Raw genomic sequence first — 24322 nt, 5'->3', positions numbered from 1 at the left:
GATCATATAAACCTGGGTTCAAAACCTGAATATAGTACTTATTAACTCTCAATTGTTGGATAAATTATATAAAACTCTTGGCCTTACTTTTATTATCTGTAAAATAAGGAAAATAATATTTACCCTAATGAATGATGTGAGAATTACATGAAGTTATAAATATTGTCACTTAGAAAGTGTACTGTGAATGTTAGTTTTTTCTTCCTCCCTCCTTCCGTCACTACCTCCCTTCCTTCCTTCTTTCTTTCCTTCTCTTTATATCAAATGCACTTAATGCACATATCATAAGTATTTCTATTATATCATAAGCATTTAAAAATTCAACCTATTAATTTTTGGACACCTCCTCTGTGCTAAGGCACTTTGATAGATACTGAGATTCAGAGATGAAGAAGAAGATAATGTTCCTACTTTCAAAGTGACAAAAACTGGAATATGAGAAAACCAACAATTATAATAGTATGACGTTCCATTTTTAGCAGGAAGTGCTATAGATACTAGGTCAGCCTGGAAGACCAGGAAAGCCATCTGCAGCTGCATGCACTTCAGCTGTCAGTTAACTAGGAGGAGGAATGATTCAGGTGGATAAGGAAGGGAATCCGGCTGTGGCCTAAGAGGACCTGGCATGTTTAGGTACCTGCAGATAGATTAGTGAGGCTCTAACACACGGGATGGGGAGGCCTACAAAGGGGGCAGCAAATGTGATAGTAGAAGCAGAGAGGAGATAATGCGAGGCTTTGTGTGCCATATCTTAAGTTACAATATCTTGGTCTTCTTTAGAGTTATAATTTTGAATGGCTGCATTATACACACATCATTCATGTGTTCTACTGCTTGTCTCTTTTCCTCTGTAGACAGTAATCCTTACTGTTCTGGTTCTCAACCTTGGCTACATATTAGAATCACCTGTGGGGACTTAAAGTAAATGAAGCCTCAGCCTACCCCTAGAGATTCTGATTAAATTGTTGTGATGGTTTGGTTGGGGGATGTGATGTCTTCAAGTGACTGCTTCCTTAAGCAATTTCATTTTCTATTTGAACAGTTGAGCATTAGTTCTTGTCATGGGTTTCCTCATTCATTATTTCCTTTATATTTGCTTTAGTGCATGAGTTGCTTGAGGGATCTTATAAAAACATCTTATATTTAACAAAATTCCAAGAAAATTAGGACCAGAGCAATGAACTTAAGACTAAGAAGTCAAAACAAGACGAGAAAAGCAACAGTTCTGATGTACAAAAGTTGAAATAAAGTAGGGTGAATAAAATAATTATTAATATATTTTCTGAGGAAACAAAGCTTTCCTTATCATTTAGCCCTGGCTGATATTTCTCATCTAGGCATTACCTTAGATGGTGAATGCTGTAGTGGACATCTACATGCATAAGCCTTTTCATGCTCTTTTTTGGTAGTATTTCCAGCCAAATTACTGGGTGAAGAACCTTATCACTGTCTCTAAAATGCACTGATTTACAATGTCAGCGGTAATGAAGGAACACCTACTAGAACCCTAGCAGTGAAGCAGCGTGCTAATTGTGAATTTTCCAAGTGTCTCAGAGTTCTCACTGGAAACAATATATATAATACACAATAGACCAGTTATACAGGTTGGCTATCTTGGAGGTAAAAGAGAAGGAGACAGAGATGGGAGAATTTCTTTTGAGAGTAAGTTTTTGGATGCTGTTGCAGACCCTCTCTTACTCCCCAAGGGTGAAGAGAGGGAGTATTTCTCCATCTCAAGAGAGGTTGGAGGAGCTTCAAGAGAACTGTTCAGAGAAAGTGCCCTATGTTCTCTGACATTTAAGGGACAGGTGTTAGTACCTAATCCATGCCTAAGGAGTCCAAAAGTGATGGAGAGGAGCTAGCTGTATTATCCTCAGATGGGGCGAAGAGGTTGATTTTTCCAGTGGTCCAGGTGGGCTAGGGGAGGGGAACCCAACCATATCATCTTTAAAGGGACTCTGCTCTGAGAGACTAGCTTCCAGGAGAAGCAAGTCTTCTGGGTAAGGGGGGACTTCCCCATATATAGACAATGGGTAGTATGAAGCCTCAGAAACTAGGGGCTGAGAAAAGTTGTTTTAAAAGCCAGTGGTAAGGTGGCCTTCTCTACATATAAGGAACCTAGAAGTTCACTGAAATGTCCCAGGAAAAAACAAGCAACCCCCTGATTTCAGACACACCTCATTAGCCATAATGCACTGTCCCTTTCCCATAATCCACCTTCCCCAGACGCAACTCTAGAGAGACCAAAATAGCAGCTAAAGAGTAATTATGAAGAGGTAGAGTGAAGAAAAAGTAAGAAGCTGATTATACTGCTTCCTTTCTGTAGAAATTTCTGAAACTAGAGCAGGCCAAAACAGGAGATTATCATTAGTTGATGATTTGGAGGTTTGATATTAGACTGAATTGAACTTTCACTTCCTGTAAGTTACTGCAAGTAGCTTTGAGACTTGATTAGTCAGAGACAGTGCTGACAAAGAGTGAGGTGGTTGTTTCCCACATACAACTAGAATCCAGTACTCCTTCAGTAAACGCAATCATTGCACCTTGTGAACATTTTTTCCTGGATATGCTTTTTCTTTGTATTACTATTTTGCATTGAATGGAAATTCTAAGTGACTGTGATTAAAGTCTGTCGATCTTCTCCTTTATTATTTCTTCTTTGTTTTAAAGCTGAAAAAGTTATTCTTTTGGAGCTATGCTATTCTCTTTTCATATCATTTTCCATCAGTTGCTTTAAAAAATATTTAACTATTACGTTTCTCTGTGTTTACTTTGGTATGTAGTAAAATGTTCCTTAAATTTGTATCCCAAATTATTCTCCATGTCTGAAAATTGGCACATTTTTATTTATTCACTTTGTCCTTACATGTAGGCCTAAATGATTTTTACTCCTCAGACAGGAAATTAGAGACATCCTTAGAAGTTTATTTTGTTCTTGATTCTGAGGTTGAAAACAGCAGAAGAAATGGTTTGTGGAAAGTGGGAGTGAGCTTATTGTACTCGAGGGAGCATTTGGCACACTTGGCGACTTCCTCCTTTTAAAAAATGGCCCTTCTCTTGCAAGAAGCCCAAGAGACTGCTCTCTTCATTTTCTTCTCCCTCTTTTTCCATCTGTTCAGCTGATTTTCCTTTTCTATCCCAACACTAAGTGAGGGGATTCCTCTGAATTTGGTTTTGGATCTGTGTCCCTTTTCTAGATTTTCTTCCTGAGCAACTCAGGCACTAATAATTTAAAACATACATTGGTGACAGTTAAATGTACATCTTTCACCCTGACAGCTTCTCTGTGCTCTAGATTCACATGCTGAGTTTTCCCTCGTTGTACAGGAAGTGACTAGAATCATCTAACCAGTTGCTGGCTCATCCTTGACTTCTTTCTTTATTCTTTTCTTCTGCATCCGGTCTAATAACAAAAGAAATTCATCCCAAAGCCAAAATATATTACTATATATTTTCTCTACATGTCTATTTTCGCAGTTCTATTCCAAGTTGCTGATTGCTATAGGCAATTTGTAACATGCTAAAAAGACTCCTCTGCTCTTATGGTACTCTATCCTTTTTTCATGACCTTTAACACAATTGGTTATTTTTATTCGTTTGTTTTTCTGTTAACTTTCTTTTCTACTAGACTGTAAGCTTACAAGTGTGTTAACTGGGAAAAAAATAATTTGGGAAGAAGACAGTTGTAGTAAACAAATGAATATGTATTTACAAATTGTGATAAATGCTTTGGAGAAAATAATGTATATTGAAAGAGCTTAACAAGGAAGAATTACTTTTGTTCATCTAGCTTAATGTATTCAATTCAGCCTCTTGCCTGAGTTATGGGCACATACTTTTCTCTTGTGTGCTATGTATTTCCTTCCTCCTCTCCTCTTTCTTCTTCTCTCCCTCCTTCACCTCCTCCTTCTCTTTCTTCTTCACATCATTTATTGAATGTTTACTTTCTGCTAGGAAATGTGATAGGAACTTTACAAATGGTAACTCTGTGCATTTAAATTGCATGATAACTATTAATATTATTGTGCACATTTTACTGATAAGAGAATTGAGTCTTTAAATAGGTGAAGTAACTATTTTTTGGTCACTCAGTAACAAATCTTCAAGCAGGGATGCTAACTCAAGTCTTCTGATTCCAAAATTCATGTTCTTTCTTCTGTTATGCTATCTTCTCAGCATTTATTGTGTGCCCACTCTGTGCAAGAAGATTATATGCAATTCTTTGTGCAATTTTAAAAAAACCTCATGAAGAAGACACTATCTTCATTTTATGTATGAGACGGTTAAATAACTGTCCAGTGTCCAATAGATATGAAGAAACTGAAGTAGGATATGAGTCCAGATCCATCAGAATCTAAATACCATGTTCTTTGTTGTTCACCATGTACCATCATTTCCTTCCATGATACTAGAGTGTGTTGTTTATTTTTTATCTTGCCTAATAAGACCTTGAAGCCATAGTTGAAGTCTTTAGACTCTATGAGATGGGCCCTCAGTAATTGTATACTAAATGAAAGATTCTATAAATAGCTTATTTAATGTTATGAAAATTATATAAAATGTGACTATAATGATTTTATTCATTTTGGAGCTAATGAGTCACCCTGTCCTTGTTTTCAGGCTACAGTGTTTAAAACAATTTTCTTCAGTCAGGCCTGTAATTCTGTAGATGCTGTCATTCTGTCAAGACAAATTCCAGCTTCCTTTATGAAATTACCTTCAAATGAGAAGTGATTTTCATATCACATTCATTCATTAATCCATTCAGTAGATATTTGAGTATCTATGAGTTATCAGGCACAATACTAGCCACTGAATATAATGGCAGGGAGAAACCCATACGGTTCTTGCTTTGTGGACATCAACTTTGTGATGGAGAGATCCCAAAACGAAATAGTAACACAGATAAATATAAAATTAAAACTAAGGTAAATGTGATGCATTCAATGCTAAGAAAGTGTATCTGTTACCAGGAGGCAGACCTAATCTTGCAGGAGTAGTGAATTTAGGGGAATCTACCAGGAAGGCTATCCTAAAGGTTAAGAAGGATTTTTAAACTCTTAGTTATGTCTCTAATACCTGGGAAGGAGTATAGACACAGTACGTTACTAGAAAGTTGTACCAACAGTTGTCCTTGCACACCCTTGGAATCCAGTATGAAACTTATTTATTCTTCTCATAAAGGCACTTAGCAGTCCACAAAGAGGCCTCTTATAATTTGCATATAAAAGATCTTTTATCTTTTTCTGTCATACTTCTCATTTCCCTCAGAGTGCCATTGGAAGTCCTCTATCCATTTGTGTTCTCACTAGAGGCCTAGATCTGTCCTGTAGTTCCTGTATGCTTCTGGAGATGGCTTTATGGGAAAAAGGAGGAAAGAATTCCAGGAAACTGGAGCAGAACAAATTATCTTCTTGATTGTGAGAAGCAGAGAACAGTGCATTCCAGAAACCAGGAAGGGCAGTGAAGGATAGTTACTATGGCAGGACCACAGGGATAAAGTGATTTGAAAAGAGGTTGTAGAAAAGGTAGAAGTCAGACAAAGATTTGAGTTCAAAGTTCAGCAAATACCTCAAGTGGAAAAGGAGTAAAGAATATTGGGCTGATTTCACTGCATTTTCTCTTTCTCCAAGATGTTAGACCACTGAGCCTTGGCTGCTTTGGTAGTCCCACACTCTAAATTTTGTTTCTCCATATCCCTGCGGCTGAAGAAAGTTCTAGGGTATCAAGATATCACTTTCTTCTCTGCTTCTGTAGCCTGTGCTACAAATTTGTAGATTCCTGAGGGAAAAACGAGTGAAATACATCTGAATCATCCAATGTCCTCAAATCCTAGCTGCTGTGGTTGCTTTTATTATGCCTTTAAAACTTTTCAATTTCTTTTTTCTTTATTGTTCCGAAAAAGTGTCAGTCTTGCACCTTGCTTCTCAACAAAAGCACTAGAAGCCCGAAGCACATGCCATAATATCTTCAACCTTAAACCACAACTTAATAAATACATCATTGTAATTGTAGTCTAATCCATTCATCCTAAAGAAAATATTAGTGAATTTTATCCAGCAATACATAAAAAGGACAATATATCAGGACTAAGTAGGGCTTATTCCAGGAATGCAAGGTTAATTTAACATTAGAAAATTATTTAAAGAAATTTACTACATTAAAAAAGGGGAAAAATCACATGACTAACTCAGTAGAGTAAGCAAAAACTTTCAACATGATTTGACATTCATAATACACACTTTAAGCAAACTTGGAGAAGAGAAATTCCTTAATCTGATATAGGATATGTTCAAAATACAGGAAAATCATACTTAATGGTGAAATGTTAAAATACTTTTGTTTAAGATCTTATGATTAACTGCTATGATCACATGTATTAAATGTTGTAGTATTCTATTTGAAGGAATGAAAAAAGAAAAATAAGGAAAAAAACCAAAATTTTAAAGGAATAAATATGTTTTATTAAATGTGATATGGTTGGATATATATCAAAAGATGTACAGAAATATTTTTAGGATTAATAGACAAATTTTGAAAAGTTGCTGAATATAAGATTAATATAAAAACAAGATGTATTTCTATGTACCAATAAAAATCAGGTTAAATACAACTTGTATCTTTACAATAACTTAAAATGTTAAATGACTAGACACATACCTAACAAATGATGTGGAAGGCCTCTACATAAAACTATAGAATATTATTGAGAGATGCTAAAGAAAGCCTAAATAAATGGAAAACTGCAGCACGATTGAAAGATTTAATATTGTAAAGATATTAATTCTCCCCAAGTTTGTTTACGGATTCATTGCAATTCAATTCAAAGTCCTAACAGGTAATTTGTGGGACCTGAAAAGCAAATTCTAAAACTGACATGTAAATACAAAGTGTCAAAATAGACAAGGCAATCCTGATGAAGAAGAACAAGGTAGGAAGATTTGTTCTACCAAATATTAAAACTACAGGGATTAAGACTCTGTAGCAAAAATAGACAAGTAGACCAAGCAGAAAACCCAAAAGCATATTGTTTTCATTACTATGCAACAAACCGTCCCAAAACTTAGTGGCTTAAACATCAACCATTTATTTTCTCTCATGATTCTGAACTTGGCAGATGGTTGTTTTGCCCCATATGTTGTCAACTGGAGCTGCAGTCTTCCAGAAGCTCAGCAGAGATGGAATTTCCTAGATGGCTTATTCATATGTATAGCAGTTGGTGCTGACTCTTGCTGGATATTGTAGGTCTGTTGATCACAGCACCTACATTAGGCTCTCCACATGGTTTGAACTTTTCACAAGATGGCAGCTGGGTTTCAAAAGAGAGTGTTCTAAACATGCAAAAGGAGAAACTACCCATATCTTCAGATTTACTCTTAGAATTCACACAGCATCACTTTTGCCACATCCTGATGGGTAAAGCAGATTACAGGGTCACCCCAGATTTAAGGGGGGTGGGAGGCATATATTCTGCCACTCAGTGGAAAAAGTGACCAAAAATTTGCAAGCATCTTTACCACACAGAGCCATGCTTATAAGGATACTTGATTAATGCAAATGAGGCACTGTGGGGAAAGATTTGTCTTTTCAATAAATAATTCAGAAAGAATTGGATACTAATACGGAGAAAAAATAAAACTTGACCCTACATCATACCCTAATTAAATACAAATTCCAGTAGGGCTGTATACTTAAATGTTAAAGCAAAATAATACTTTAAACAATGGTGTCAGTGAATATCATCATGACCTTGGGATAGGTAATTTGTTTTTTCAAGCTGCACACAAAATGCCTTACTCATAGAGGAAAATATTAAATTGGAGTACATTTTAGTAATTGCTACTGGTGCCCAATGCCACATTCTTTTGACTCATCGCTAATTTAAGCTGTAGCTAGCAGATACATAGTTCCTTGCTGGCTTACATGCACCTCCCTAACTGTATTTCATAGTTTTTATTCATGGCCTTTTGCAGCACTAAAGAATCTCTTGGCCGGTGTGCAAACCCAGTCTGGGAGTGTGGGATTAACACACCAAAACACAATCCTCAAAAATAGAACAAGAACAGAGATAAATGCTTCAGTCTCCTGTCTTTCAGATGGACAATTCTGGAAGGCATTCTGTATAATTATCAGGGGGTTCTGGCATTAAATTATATATGTAATATAGATTAAAAAATATACAGAATAAGTACTAAAAACTTTTATGTATATAAAAACTAAGTTATAGTGTTTAGTGATAAGTAGTAACACAGGCATAAAATAAAACAGGGTGGTCAATTTTAGAGAAGAGCAAGAGGAGTGTGATTGGGAGTGGGCATATGGGGGATTTCTGAGGTGCTGGCAATATTTTTTATAAACTAAATGTCAAGGCAAATAATTATGGAATATACCAAACTAAGCAAAGGCAGAGAATACAATTTGATAAACTTGCATGTACTTACTACCTTGTTTCAAAATTACCAATTTATGGACTGTCTTATATCATCTCTATTACCCTATTACCCCTACCTAAAATATGGATCATTTTGGACTAAGTCCCATACATCATATCATTTTAATGTATAAATATTTTTATGTATCTGTAATAGATAAAGTATTAAAAATACACTTCACAAATGCCATTATCACACCAAGAAACTCAACAATTTCTCCACATCATCAGTTATCCACTCGGTATTTCAAATTTTCTTGCTATGGTCAATTTTTTAAACTGCTTGTTCAGTTAGGACTCACAAAATGGCCTACCTCTTTTGTTTGGCTGCTGTCCATCTTGAGTGGTGTGACTGTACATTCTAGATTGTCCAAGAGTTCCATTTCAATAGTATCCCCTTTTACTCTCTGAAATATCCCAGTTTGGGTAAAAATACTGTGTATTAACCATATGTGGAATCTAAAAAAAAAAAAAGACAAACAAATTTATTTATGAAACAGAAACAGACTCACAGACATAGAAAACAGATTTATAGTTACCAGAAGGGGAAAAAGGGAGTGGGAACGGATAAATTGGGAGTTCAAGATTTGCAGATACCAATATATGTAAAATAGCTAAACAACAAGTTCATACTATATAGCACAGGAAACTGTAGTCAATATCTTGTGGTTAGCTTATGGTGAAAAAGAATATGAAAACGAATGTATGTATGTTCATGTATGACTGAAGCATTATTCTGTACACTAGAAATTGACACAACATTGTAAACTGACTATATACTCCAATAAAAATATATATACAAAATTATGGAGAAAAAAAAGTATATGATCACTCAACAACTTAGTCCTTTTCATCTTTAAGTGCCCACTCCCCTCCAATTCCTTTTCTTACTTTTTAGGTTTTGTTGTTGGAAGAAACTGGGTCATTTCCCCTCTAGTGTTTTCTACAGTCTTGATATTTGCTAAATACATCTCCTGGTGTTGTTTTATATGTTGCTCTGCCCCCTGTATTTCCTGAAACCTGGAAGTTAGAACTAGAAGGTTGATTTGTTTTAAGTTTCAAGGGGGAACAGGAGGAGAATACTTCATGGGTGATGCTGTTTACTTCTGGTAGAAAGAATATAGCATCCACTTGTCTCTTTTTCAGTAAAGTTAAGTCATTGATATTCATTGACTAGATGCATCATTTCAAAAACAGTTTCCCGAATGGTGATGTTAACATTCTGCTTCTTGATCTTGGAGGTACTTACATGGGGCTTTGCTTTATAATAATTTATTCAGCCATTTATGGACTTTTCTATAATGTGTTATCTTTTATGAAAATAAGTAAAAACACGTGTGTAACTACATCCATTACATTCATACATTTACAACTATGGGGGGATCAACAGATGAAATTGGTGAGTTATATTGTTAAACTGTAATTATGAAATTAATTTTTTTTTGCATTTTAGGCAGAAATTAATTATAAAAAGTAAATTTGGATAACAATTTCATTATAAAAAATAAGATTTAAATAATAATAATTAATGATATGTTATTCTGATGTGGCCAGTTATTTAAGGGAATGTCTAAACTTGCTGTCTATGTTGGACTGAGGTAGGAAATGTGGTAAAAGTGGAATGTGATGATGATGAACAGAAAGAAGGCTGCATGTGGCTGCATGAGGGTTAAACTAGTTCATGAGAAGAGACACATATCTTTATAATAACATCTGTTAATAAAGATTGCAATGTTTAATGAATAAGAGAGATACCATTTAAAAATAACTTGTTTGGACTTTGGATATCAAAGAATCATAAATGTTTATTCAATTTGGTGATTACAGAGTAATTTATGTGTTCATTGCTCTACATTCCAATTGATTCTAGATACCATCTCCCAGGGTAGATTGACAAAAATGATACAACTAGATTTAAAAATATACAAAAGAAATAAAGTTCCTCCCAGCTTGTTGATAGCAATGGAAAACTGAGAATCTTTTCTATTTGATAATGGGAGTGAAATTATGAATCTGCAACTTTCTTTGTAAGGTGGGATTACTATCATAAAGCAAATTTCCGTAAAATTACATTTTGAATCATATTTTCCAAGGACGCTTGGACTGAATTTAATTACTTATGGAAAGTGAAAAAAAAATTAACTTCATTGGCTCCTGGGAAAATATTTCATTACTTTCTAGGTTTCTCTGATTTATATTTAGGCTGTTTTGTTTACCTCATGGCCAACAAACTCCAAAAGCCTCCTGTGCATTGACTAATATTTATTGGGGATCTTACAACTTGGTTTACAACCTTCTTTCAGCCATTATACTGATGACCCATCTATTTACCCAGTCTCACTGTACTTTGGTTTTCATTACTCCAGTGCTCTTTTTCATTGATGGCAATAGAGCATGGAATTTGAAAGACTGAATTCTGAATACAGGCTGGATTGAATCACTTCTAGCTATGTGACCTTGGGGAAATTTCCTACCCTCTTTGTGTCATCTTACCTTCATCTGTAGAGTGAGAATTATATTATGTCCCATCTATCTGTTTTAATGATGAATATATATTACACCTTTGGCATATAAGAAGTCCACAGCAAATCGTTGTTATCTCCAGTGTGCTTCAGCAGCTTATTTACTTAGTTCCATACTGAAGATCATCACCATCAAAATGGCTCTACCATTTAGATCTTGAACCATAAAAATACCTACTTTGATTATAGCACTCTTCCTTTTCCAATGCTGTTTCTCTCTTTCCCTTAGGTGCAAGAGTGCCCTTCTACTCCAATTCCTTGACCTATTCTTACATACTAATTTCAGTGGTTTCCAAATTTCTGAGCTCCATGGCCTAGAAAAAAAATTTGGAAATCAATATAGGATTATCAATTCATTGCCAAGTAAAATGTTAAGATAACCAACATCATCACAAGTTGAAATTATGAAATTGTGTAATTAAAAAATATTTGTTTTCCTTGACAAATCATATATTCTCATGAGGTAGAGACTCATCAAGTAACTACCTTGGTCACTCTGAATGTGCAGGAATAAGTGCATACCATGTGATTCTAGATCTGACAATAAAGACTTTAAAAAAATAGGGAGGAGGGTATAGCTTAAGAGCTAGAGTACATGCTTAGCATACACAAGGTCCTGGGTTCAATCCGCAGTACCTTCTCCAGAAATAAATAAACAAACCTAATTACCTCCCCCTTAAAAATGAATTAAAGAAAGACCTCTTTTTTAATAAAAGAAAGATATTTTATCAAAACTTGAAGGTTGGAATTATTAAACCAAATATGTATATGAAATATGCAATGCCCAACACAGTAACATTAAAATGAAGTGCTTTTATTTTGTTGATACAAATTGTCAGTTTGTTGACTTATATTCAGCAACTACAAAGTGTTGCTCACGTGTCCAACCTTTTCTCATACTTCGTCCTTTACACTGCAATTAGTACCAACATTCTACATTCAGAGAAGTGTGTTGATAAAACGGTGAGCTACACTCTTCAAGCAATTTCTCTCAGTTCAGAAAATTTTGGTCAAGGTCTGGCTAGGTCACGGCAATATCTAAGATGGGCTGCTAATTTTAAGCCCACTTAGATATTTACTTAATTATATAGTAGAATTTTGTAGGGACTGAAATTCTCTTACTAAAATCTTAATGCCCCTTGATTTAATATCTTTGTTAATTATCTTGATGTACTCTTCTTTGAGTTCCCTCAGAATAAAACTACTTACGTGTGAACTTTAGTGAATAGAGTAGAATTTAAGAAAATCAAAAGAAGGGGAATATTTAACAGTGTATATCTTCTAACTCAAATGAAATGTCTTTTTGAAATTCCAACTGTCTTTTCTCATCCTTATAGTCACTGGCATCCTTTCTCTCTGGTATTCTCTAGCCTTCCTGGCCTATGCTTCCAGTGAAATCTTATTTGATTATTTCTGAAAGTCTTTCTTTTTTCCACTTTATTCTTACTAATCCGTAGAAAACAAAGGGGTGCATGTTGAATCCTTTAAGTAGATTAAATAGATGCACTTTTAAAATAAACAAAACTTAGCATCCCAAACAAATGTTTCAAAATTTCAGGGGAAATATGGAGGGTGGTATAGAGTAGTAAGAAAAGTATGAAGTGACCACCAGCTTGTTGGAATTCCCGTTGGCTCAAAGAACAATGTAGAAGCCATTTATGTTGTAAATACTAGCTGTCTGTTTTGTGTAGGAATTCTGTAGTGTTGGTGTTAAACTGTAAGGGACTGGCAGAGGGTGACAGTAGGATAAGCAGACCATCCCTTAATTCAGATTCTCCCAATTATATTTTTTAATATTATCATTGTTATTCTGAGCAAATAATTGCTCTGAGCTACAAATTCTTCATCTATCAAATGGAAATAAAATAATACTTGCCTCTGAATTTGTTTGGATTCAGTATTAACCTCAGTGCCTGACACAGAGCAGTAATTCTACTGAGTGCAATACCCACTTTCCATCACCTCTAGTCTCCATAACCTTTTCATAGCTGATTAAGATAAAGGGAAAATGATAGTTTTAAAGCCTAAGGTAAATCAATAAACAATTCAACAATTTCATATTGATTGCCTACTATATCTAGAACTGTGTTGGATGGTAAGAGGGTTGTCTTGGTCTGTATGGGCTGCTATAAAAAAAAATCACAGAGTAAGTAGCTTATAAACAACAGACGTTTATTTCTCACAGTTCTGGAGGTCCAAGGTCAAGGTACTAGCAGATTTAGTGTCAGGTAATAGCCTACTTCCTAGTTCACAAATAGCCATCTTTTTTTGCTGTGTTCTCACTTGGTGGAAGAGGGAAGGGAGCTCTTTGTAATCCCATTTATGAAGCTTCAGCTTCATGACCTAATCACCTTCTAGTAACATTATGTTTGGGGTTAAGTTCTCAACATATGAATTTTAGAGGGAAACAAACATTCAATCCATAATAGGGATACAAACAAGAATAAAATACAACCTCTGTGGGAAGTACCTGCAGCTTGGAACCATAGATTCTCAGGATTTAGAGGAATATTTAATGTTATCTAGTGCAACTACCTTTTTAGCAGACAAGACCTGAAATAACTAGGCAGTCATACACTAGAGTAGATGCTCAGAAATGTAAAGTATACAATAGGGCACACATCCCCCAAGAGGAACCTTGGATGGCCAATGTGGCATTCCCCATTGGAGTGGTATTACCTTGTCCAGTTGACTGTGATCCACATTGTCAACATGCAGTCAGTGGTTCAGCGTCCTTGTGAAAAAACATGTTTAACAAATTTCACAGTTACTGATGAATATCCTAGAATGTAAATTTATTTGTGTAAATGAACACTTTACCTTCACGTATACTAAAATAATCATCTATCCATGAATAGCCCCTTTCTATGGACATATCTGTATGAGAATCCAAATTAAAATTAGAAAGTAGACAAGACAGCAAGAAATTAATAGATGAAATTTAGATGATCTGAAGAAGTATAAACTAAGGTAGCTTGAGATTTTCTTTTCTCAAAATAGAAACACCTTTACTAATGAATGATAATGCTTAAATTGTAGGCAAATATAAGGTAATATATGGAGAAATGGCTAGTTAGAAGTAACAGGAAGTAAACTTTTATTTATGAGGTGATAACTTTCTGATAGGAGGTCAGTTATGCACCCATTATAGATGGAAAGAATGCATTTAAAAAATTCTGTATGAAATAATAGGACATTTTTACGGGTACTCTTTCTGTACCTGTTCCTGAAGATTTCTTATGTTTTATTGCCACAAATGGCCCAAGAAGAATTAGAGGTAAAGTCATAAATGACTGTAGAAAGTACACATTTAAAATTTTTTTTTCCCTAAATAGACTAATTTTCTAACTATTCTCTGAGCATTTGGAAAAACATAAAGAATGAATTCCACATAATTGTTCAATATACTTGTTTGGTTATCTACTTAATGCATGACAATACAGAATTAGGCTTGTGGGGGATAAAGGTACATAATACAACCTTGACTTCAAGTAACTTGAAATCATATTAAAAAACTCAAAAATAAAAGTTTAGAACAAAAACTTTATCAAATAGTTATAAGTCAGTTACTAAGAATGGATTCAATAAATATTTATAAGTACATACTCTGGGCACAGTTCTGGGCTGGGTGTTGAAAATGCCAAAAATGGGGATTCCTCCCTTTGAGATAGTCACAGGGAAATCCAACGAGTGACATATAGTAGCTTCACTCGAATGGAGCATGTATAGATGCCAGGGGATGCAAAGAGGAAGCTATCAAAGGATTGAGAGGTCACATGGACATTTTCTCTGAAGATGATTTGAGAATTGGGTCTGGCAGTATATAAACTGATTAAAAAACTTCACAGTCCGGTAATTGGGATGGAGTTTACGGGTTGAATTGATGGTGATGTGATGATCGTATAGGTGGTGGAGAATTGCATATGTAATAATATGGGTTTAGAATTCTGTGCCTCAGAGAAAGAGTACAAACTTTCAACTTACTTTTCCTTTGACAATCATTTATGTCTTCTTTCCAGTCTCATTTCTTCTGTACCTTAATTCCTTACAGATACGCATAACATGATGTTGGTTATTAAGCTTTTAGGAATTTGATTGCTAGACTATTTTGAAGTGACCAAGATCTAAACAGGAAACTCTTTGTTCCTGGTCTGTGATGAAAAAAGTACAGAAAGTTTTTTGTCATACAGTCATTCAGGGATCCAGGAGTTTCTTCTGCTGTAATGCTACTATCTTCAACATGTAGATACAAGCTCACTTTGTGTCTCACAGGCAGTGGATAGAAAAGAGAGAGTGGTATCTTGTGCAGCCAGGTTTGAAGTGGCATACATCATTTCCATCTGCATTCCACTGGCTGTGACTCAGTTACATGATCCCCTCTAACTGCAGAGAGTGCTGGGAAATGTAGACGTCCTTTGTGTTATTCATTGGATCCCTGAGCAATAAGAATAATCTAGATCCTAAGTGGGATTTAGAGGCATGGTTTTGTGTGTCTAAAGATGTTATCGGAGACTTCGGAGGCAGCTGATCAAAGTTAGGCACTGCTTTCTCTCTTCCTACTATGGGTTAGAACTAAGCAAATTTGGATGGCAGTAGTATATGGGTATCTGAAATCCAAGATCTAGGTTACTTGTAGAGGTGAAAGTTATGATGAATGCTTCAGTGTAGCTACATGAAAATATAGGAATTACTGATTTTGTTAACTTAGTAGGTATCACTGTATAGCGGAGCTGAGTGGGTCATCAGTAAATTCTCAGCACTTCCCTCATCACTCTATGCTTCTTCATCTTTGCTTTTTTGGTGTACATACATGCTTATAAAGATTTAGGCGTTAAGGCCTATTAGGCATCCAGGCAGGCATCTTATCTCTCCCATTCACCCTTGTTTCTCCAGTGCCTCGTTGTGGGTTCAGTTACTATGTGATGAAATCTAAAGTAATGAATTTATATGTATGTGAGGTGTCAAACATGTCTGCAAATGTAGTTACATTCATATATTTCAATTTTGTGAGTTTATTTTCCCTTTTAGCTCTGAGGTCTATTAAAACAGTATAGATTTTTCTTATTTATTATTTATTTTTCACAGCATTCTAGTGTATAGTATACTCATTATATATGAATATTTACTCAAGAATAACAGTACTGCAGTTGCACATACTGTCCCTCTAACAAGAAACTTTAAATAAATGTTACCTATTTTAGCCTTGTACTCACTTACTTTAGAATCAAATGTATAATGTGTTTCTTTTATAGTTGTCTTTCCTTCAAGTGAAAAGCATAAATTTGTTCTTAGCTTCTGATGCACTATATTTTCACACTGTTTAATACTAGTTTTCTTTCACAGAAACAGCACTGAATAAAATAAGGACATTACTGATAACAAAAGTGTGTGTATGTGTGTGTTTAATGTTGGTGTTGTATGGGTGGATTTCCAGTAGCTCTTAATCTCAAACACAAAATATTTTTCAGTATCAGTATTTCTTTCCTAAGTGGTATCTATAATTTTCTTTTTGTGTGTAAATGAATGATAGCAGAAAAGTGTGCACCATGGTTTTATAGCTGAATAAATTATCCTTAGTGTGTAGGAGATTTACTGTGCTTTAATCAATGAATAATTATTCTTTTCTGATCTCAGTAAGATCCCATAAAAAGGGTTACACATATAGCCACGTTCTGTTCGAGGCTGCAAACAAAACTAAAATTATTAAGCCCATTTAATTGCCTTTTGTAGCTATGTTAGGAGAAGTATCTTTACAATGCATATATATGATCATCTCTTATAGCAGGGAAAGGAGCAGGGAACAAAACATGCCTCCAGTTTAAAGTGAATAAGTTGTGTTTTGAATTCAGTGTAAATAAGAACACAGATCTTTGGAAAATGGGTTCATATTACGTATGTATTGATTAGCAGATTAAGGAAGTTCATTAGGAAATCACATATAGTTGATTTATTTCATGTACTCAAATTTTAAAAAGCTGTTAGTTGTTCCTAGATTCTTAAATTTAAAATGAATGCAGGTTTTTTTTTTGCCTTTTATTTTTAACCAGTGGCCACATTGATGGAGTAGGGTACAGTGGAAAGAATACAGGATTTATGGTCATGTAGCATGGGTTCAAAATACTGGTCTGGCCCCCTGTGTACCTTGTGATATTTGGCAAGTCAGTATATGTCACACATACACACACACACACACACACACACACACACACACAGAGTAAGATAAAATTTTCTCCTCTTCCTGAAACAATTGAGAGAGAGGCCTAAATGGGTTTTTCTCTTGTAGTAAGCTACTTGGGTAGATAAAATAGCCACCAAAAAGGAGCTCCAGTGAGTCTTCCACTGGGGTAAGTCCAAGCAGGGTGGTGCTTGATGACTCGTGGGGCAATTGCGAAAGACTGACTGCTGGTGTCTGCAGAATTGTGACTTCTGCCAGTTGAGGACGTTAGTTCTTGTTTTACTTTCTTGGGAAAGGTCGAGTTGACCCTCATATTTGACCCTCATAGCCTTACTTTTATTTTTAAATGTACAATAAGATGGAAGTTTCAGCATCATAAGAAGCAGAGAGCAGTAAACAAGTGTGATTTCTGGATAAATAGAGACTTCCTACAGGAATTTAGCAAATATTGCACACTCTCTACTTTTGCTGTCATAGTTATAATTTATTTTGTAAGAAGGACACACCAACATTAGTACGGCATTTAAGAATTGTTGATAACAGTCAAAAATTTTATATTTCATTTTTTCCCAAAAGAAAAGGGAAGAGGATTATTAACTATAATGAGTGCGGGTAGGGGAGGCAGTCTTTAAGCTCACAAAGATCAAAGGGGTTCCGAGACTATCTCTTTAGAAGTTGATCCTGACTCAGAGAGGAGAGAGTGGGTTCCACTCAAGAGGTGTAGAAAAATATCCTAGGAGACTGGTGGATTTAATGCTGTTCTTTTCTAGCCAGAAATGGATTAGTTCTCTAGGACTCCTGGTTGTCTGCAATGTTACTTGTACTTCCCTTTCGAATCTTAAGAGGAATGTTTGTCAAGAAGCAGTTTAAAGAAGAGAGGGGCAGTGAAAGAGAGATTCCACACTTTCACTAAGCAGTCGTTGGTGTGCGTCTCTGTGTGTGTTTTCATTGTTATAATTTTAAAAAGCTTTTGTTAATTTAAAAAGGTATTAACTTGTCTTGGGGCTACATGACTTTGGATCCAATGAAGATGTGGTAAGAAATGTTGAAAATTACTGCTTTTAAAATTGAGCAGGACTCAATATTATCTGTTACAGTAAATAGAGTATAAATGAGACATGTTTGTGTAGAAGAAAGATGTGATAGTATGCTTGCATTCTTAAAAATTACATACACAACCCCCTGTGAACATACATACATATATTTTCTATTTTCAGAAGTTGATTTATTTATTGAGAAAGCTATATAGTTCTTTGTGCAGTCATCTCCAGTTATAATTATATAATTTCAGATCCAAAAAATTATCCTCTACTCTCCTTCTATTGTGGTCTTTTCTCCCTGTTTATTGGCTTAAATAAACATGTTTAGAGATACCATGACCCTTATCTGTAGGATAATGTAGATAGTATTCTAAAAAACCACGTGAATAGGTGATGGATATTATGGGTAATTTAGGTTCAGACAGAGGAGCTGACAAGTGTGGAGGAACTCTGTTTACCCAAGGTGACCCTGTTGGCTTACAGCAAAACTTTGGGCTGACAGGGGCAGCTTCAGGTGATTTACTTCAGCCTCTCAACATATTTACCACTGTCATCTCAAATGATCTCTCATATACTCAGGAAACACACTTATTTGCTTTGATTGTGATATGACTTCAGTTAGCTAGACCTATAGCAATCTGAGGACTGAGAGAACTGTACTAGATGTTTTTGTACATTAATTTTAAAAACTTGAGATGGAATTCACATAACATAAAGATAACCATTTTAAACTGTACAGTTCAGTGACAATCCACAATATTACGCAACTATCACCCCTATTTTATTCCAAAGCATTTTTATCACCTCAAAAGAAAACACTGTATCCATTAAGCACCTGGGACCCATTTCCCTATTCCCTGGCAACCACTTCCTGTCAATGAATTTACCTACATTGGATATTTCTTATAAATAGAATCATACAATATGTTACCTTTTGTGTCTGGCTTCTTTCCACTTTGCATAATTTTAGGGTTCATTCACATTGTCACATTATCAGTGCTCCATTCTTTTTATGGCTGAATAATATTTCATTGAATGCATTTTTTTTTTACTCACTCTTCAGTTGATTGACATTTGATTTGTTTTCACCTTTTGGCTATTATGAATAGTGTTGCTATGAACATTTATTTATATGCATGTGTTTGCATTGTATGTTTTTATCAGATATATGATTTGCAAATATTTTCTCCTATTCTGTAGGTTACCCCTTCACTTTCTTGATGATGTTCTTATATGCACAAAAGTTTTTAGCTTTGATGAAGTCCAGTTTATCTATTTTTTATTTTGTTGCTTGTGCTTTTGGTGTAATATCTAAGAATCTATTACCAAATTCAAGGTCATGAACATTTACCTAGTGTTTCTTCTAAGAGTTTTAAAGTTTTATCTCTTACATTCATGTCCGTGATCCATTTTGAGTATAATATATGGTATTAAATAAGGGTCCAAATTTATTCTTTTGCATTTGGATGCTATTTGCCCCAACACCGTTTGTTAAAAAGTCTTTCCTTCCCATTGAATGAATGATATTGGCACTCTTGACAAAAAGAATTAACTATAGTTTATTTCTGAACTCTAGATTCTATTCTATTGATCTGTATGTTGGTACCACATTTTTTAGATTGCTGAAGCTTTGGATTAAGTTTGGAAATTGGAGAAATGTGAGTCCTTCAACTTTGTTCTTCTTTTTCAAGATTGTTTTGGCGATTCATGGTCGTTTTTATTTCTATATGAATTTTAGGGTATGCTTTCACATTTTTACAAGAAAGTCATTGGGATTTATATTGGGATTATACTGAGTCTCTGGATTACTTTGGGTGGTACTGCTGTTTTAACAATATTAAGTCTTCCAATTCATGAACATGGGGTGTCTTTTACTTTATTTGTCTTTAATTTCTTTCAATAATGTTTTGTAATTTTTACTGTACAACTTGCACCTCCTTGATTAACTTTATTCCTAATTATTTCATTTTTTGGATACACTTGTGAATAAAAACATATTCTTAATTTCATCTTCACATTATTCATTGCTACTATATAGAATTGTAGTTGATTTTTGTGTGTTGATCTTTATACTGAACTATTGCTGAATGTGTTTATTAGCTCTAGTAGTCTTTTTGCAGAATATTTTGGATTTTCTGTGTGTAAAATCATGCCATCTGTGAATATAAATAATTTCACTCCTTCCTTTCCAACTTGGACACTGTTTTTTTTTTTTTCCTTGCCTAATAACTATGGCTAGAGCTTCTAGTACAATGTCGAATAGAAAAGGTGGAATTTGCATCCTAATCTTGTTTTTGATTTAAGATGATAAACTTTAAGTCTTTCATCGAGTATAATTTTGATTGTGTGTTTCTCATAAATGTGCTTTATCGTGTTTATTTACCATAACGTTTTCTTCTATTCCCTGTATGTTGAGTGCATTTATCATTGAAGAGTACTGGATTTTGTAAAATCCTTTTCCTGCATCAATTGAGATGATCACGTGTCTTGGTTTCCTTTATTCTGTTCATGCGACATATTAACATTGAATGATTTTTGTATGCTGAACTCTTGCTCATCATTTTAAAGCCTCAACACTAATTTCAACCATGGCTTTTGCTATCAGTTACATTCAGGCTCTAATTTATTTTATGTAGATGTAAATTAATAAAGTCTCAACGCACATGGCATAAGACCACCTGTGGGAACTTGTTTGACATTCATGCATGAGCAACTTGGAACTACAAGGGAGGTGACAACGTTCAGAGTGATCCTTGACCTCTGGGGAATGGGAGCTTATGGATTAATGCTCCTTTTCTTCCCTTACAAAAATGGTTCTGAAGTCAGTTTTGTAAGGCTTCTCAGAAAGTCTTGCTAAATTAAGCAAGCAATTGCTGACTTGATAATATATCCTTTTATTTATTTTCTCTTTTGTTTTGACTTCCCTTATCATTTAATCATACTTCCTGGAATTGCATTCAAATGAATTACTCACTCATAGGCATTTTGTTTGATTTTGATTTTAAAGAAACCAGGCCAAGTCTGCTATACCTGTCTAGTATCCTTGCATGAGTCTGAGGGAACCAACAGGATGTAGTTCACCTCCTAACACTGGGTCTTGCCGCTTTCATCTCATGCTATGTAGTGTGTGCAACTGTTTCGTTTTCATTTCTGGGGACTCTGCTACTGACTTTTGATGTTGGTTTTGAGTTTTGAGGTAATTTCTGAGCTTGTTGAAGGTTCTTTGCCTCACCATTAATACTTTCTGCTTTTCCCCTTTTGACTATGGAACAATCTTCTACAATAACTGCTTTCATTAATTAAAAAGGAATGACCACCTACAAACGGAGTAAGAAGAGTGGCTCTTAACTATCTGTGAATTTTGGCTGAATGGGGACTAATAATTAAAATAATAAGTCTCACATTTCTAAACTCTATATGTTAGGTACTAAGTTTAATGCTAACATCCCCATCATAAAATAGGTACATGTGTTAGTCCCATTTTTCCTTTAAAAATCTAAACGCCAACTCAACTGATACCAACTCTTAAAGCTCATCTTGTTAACCGTTATGTTTTATGGTCTTAAGATGTTCTTTTTGTGAATGAATTAAAGTTCTAGTTGTAAAATTCAAGAAATGTTTAAATAAATCTCCTTAAAAAGGCAACACCCTGTCTGAAATTCTATCCCTCTTGAAATGAAAACTGAGACTAATATAAGCAAATTACAGAGAATTTAAGTTTTTGATATAAAAAAACTGGTTTCAAACATGCTGCTATTTTTAATGAAACCCTGAAACTCAACAAACCTTAACAAAAAAAAAAATGGACTTGATTCTCTTGACAGTACACTCAGAGTTTAAAAATCTCAGAGTTGCTCCTGGTTCTACACAGACAGAATCTGGAGATGTTAATTTTTTGTCATTTGGCTTCTAGATGTCCTTGGCGTGTACACCCCTATGGAATCTGGTTCATCTACAATCTGTCAGAAAGCATCAGAGGTGGTTTTGAGTCCTTATGTCCTGAGCCTGTGAACAAAATGTGTGAGTACACTGATATAATAAGGTCAATTTTACTGTTGTCAGGGGTTTTCTAAAATTATTTCGTAATGGTTGTTATATTGAAATGAATTCACCCTGTAGTTTCGGTCTGAGGAGTTAAGGGCAATATTTAGTTAAGTTTAGAAAATATTTTTATTGGAATTGTCTCATGCGTGCAGGTTCATTTTTTGCCTTAGAAAGGCTTTGATGGACATGGATGAATTAAACCCAAGAGATTTAGCTCAGTGAGAAGCAAAGATTATTTTTTAGTATAGTTATCAAATAGCTTAAATATTATCAAATGATAGACAAAATATTGCTAGATGATATTTATTCACATATGAAAATTTCCCAGTGCAGACTAGCATCTTTTTCATTTAGGTTTTAAGAATATAACATACTAAGGATCCCTTCTCTTTGCCACTGAGGCAGGTTACTATCACCTTAAAAGAAACCCAGAACTTTGAAAGGTTTACTAGTTAAGTTAGTGGTTATATACACAATTTAGAGCTTTAAATTCTTCAGCAAATTAATTTTGGAGTTGTTGTATATATCTCTGCCATGTGAGCATTGTTCAAATGATTTTTTTTTCGAGGTAGGTTAGTTTGGCGAGATAAAATGGCTATTCCTGCTGTGGAGAATATTAGGTTTTATGGTTTCTTTTATTTCTAGAGATTCAGATGATGACTTCAAATGTAGGTTTGTGAATTTTAAGCCAATTGTTGAATTTTCATTGCCTTGAGATAAGCATTGGCTTAGTTTGTTGGAAACTGGAAGGGGTCTGAATAATAAGCTAGTCAAATTTATTTCATTTGGGAAAATATTATAATTTGACTAATTTCATGTAAATTAAAGATATTATGCTTGAAAATAAGGGGTTGCATGTAGTTTTAACTAAATAAATCTATTTCACTTCTTAATTGGACACTGAGCATACTGTGCCTTCCTGGCCCACTATATGACTTTGTCTTTCTCCTCCTTTGATTTACCAAAAGTAGAAGACCAGTTTTCCACAGCAGCCAGGCTTCTTGATGAAGGTTAAGGTCATGAACTGGTATGTTCGAAGTGCTTTGGGAAGATATGAGTTGAAGCTAGGTTGAGGTGAAAAAGAAAGTATTTTGTTTTCTGCTTGCAGACTCATCTTGTAGGAATGAAAATGTAATCAAGGACTCCTAATTAAAGAACAATCACTAAATAGCTAAGCTGGGGAAGTTTCCCATTAAATTTTGTCCAATTTATATGGCTTATGTTTTATTACAGATACCAATTAGGGATTGTTGCAGGGAATAGGTAGCCATTCAAATTAGTCCAAGTCAAAGTTTTATTACAAGACTTCTGGGGAGTCTCAGGGGAACTAGCAGTTATGGCAAGAATTTTAATTTCTAGCCAGTTTTAATTTTAGGAGAAAGGTTAAACATGAAGTTCATTCTCCTATTTTCCTCCACGATTTTTAACAGAGAGGCACATTTATGACATTTATTTCAGTAATTAGTATCAGGTACAAATGACAACTTCAACAAGCAACAGTCCTTTGTTCATAATCTGGCTGTCATTGAAGAGGTATGTCAGTGTATTTCAAGAGCCTTCAGATAAACCAATTAGCAAAACTCTGCCAATAGAATTAATTTAAACTATTTCTTCTCTTAGAGTTTAATGCTTTAAACATTAAAATGTGATGGAATTTTCTTTAAGATCAATCATAGAATACGTTGAGTCACTTTTTTCAATTTCCAAATCTTCTTCTTTTGATAATCTGTATGTTTATTCCTCAACCATCACCCTTTTCCATGTTAATACATCCGATATATTGAGTTTACTTTCTTCAAGCATACCCTGTTTTGATAGACACATCTGTGTTGTGAATCAGTTTTCTTATCAATCCTTTTAGACATGTTTTTTGTTTGTTTGTTTGTTTGTTTTTTTGTACATGTCCTTCCTAGAGCCTTCACCATCATCCTGGGACATTCTTTTTATTTTGTCCTGACTCATTTTCTGATTCTCTATCTTGGTTGACTGCAAACTTTTAATTGAAGTTATTTTCCAGAAGATTCCTGAAGAGAATACACAGGAGGTACCCTTTTTTGTGGCCTTGAATATACCAGAATTTTCTTTGTCTGTAAATATTCTTGATTTGCAC

At 34.7% G+C, this 24322-nt stretch overlaps 1 long non-coding RNA gene across 6 annotated transcripts in view; it reads left to right on the top strand.

Moving 5' to 3' along the window:
- LOC105063771 (uncharacterized) overlaps positions 1-24322 on the top strand; it is an 864622-nt gene that overhangs the window by 223690 nt on the left and 616610 nt on the right. For all 6 annotated transcript variants that reach the window (XR_006722441.2, XR_012508690.1, XR_012508689.1 and 3 more), the window contains exon 3: positions 22082-22188. This is a non-coding gene — a long non-coding RNA (uncharacterized LOC105063771). The remainder of the gene's footprint in view (positions 1-22081; positions 22189-24322) is intronic.

The sequence above is a fragment of the Camelus bactrianus genome, chromosome 8 (assembly GCF_048773025.1).
Source record: "Camelus bactrianus isolate YW-2024 breed Bactrian camel chromosome 8, ASM4877302v1, whole genome shotgun sequence".
Lineage (NCBI taxonomy): Eukaryota > Metazoa > Chordata > Mammalia > Artiodactyla > Camelidae > Camelus > Camelus bactrianus.
Note: the sequence above shows the minus strand (reverse complement) of the source record. Positions and strands in the feature narration are given on the sequence as shown.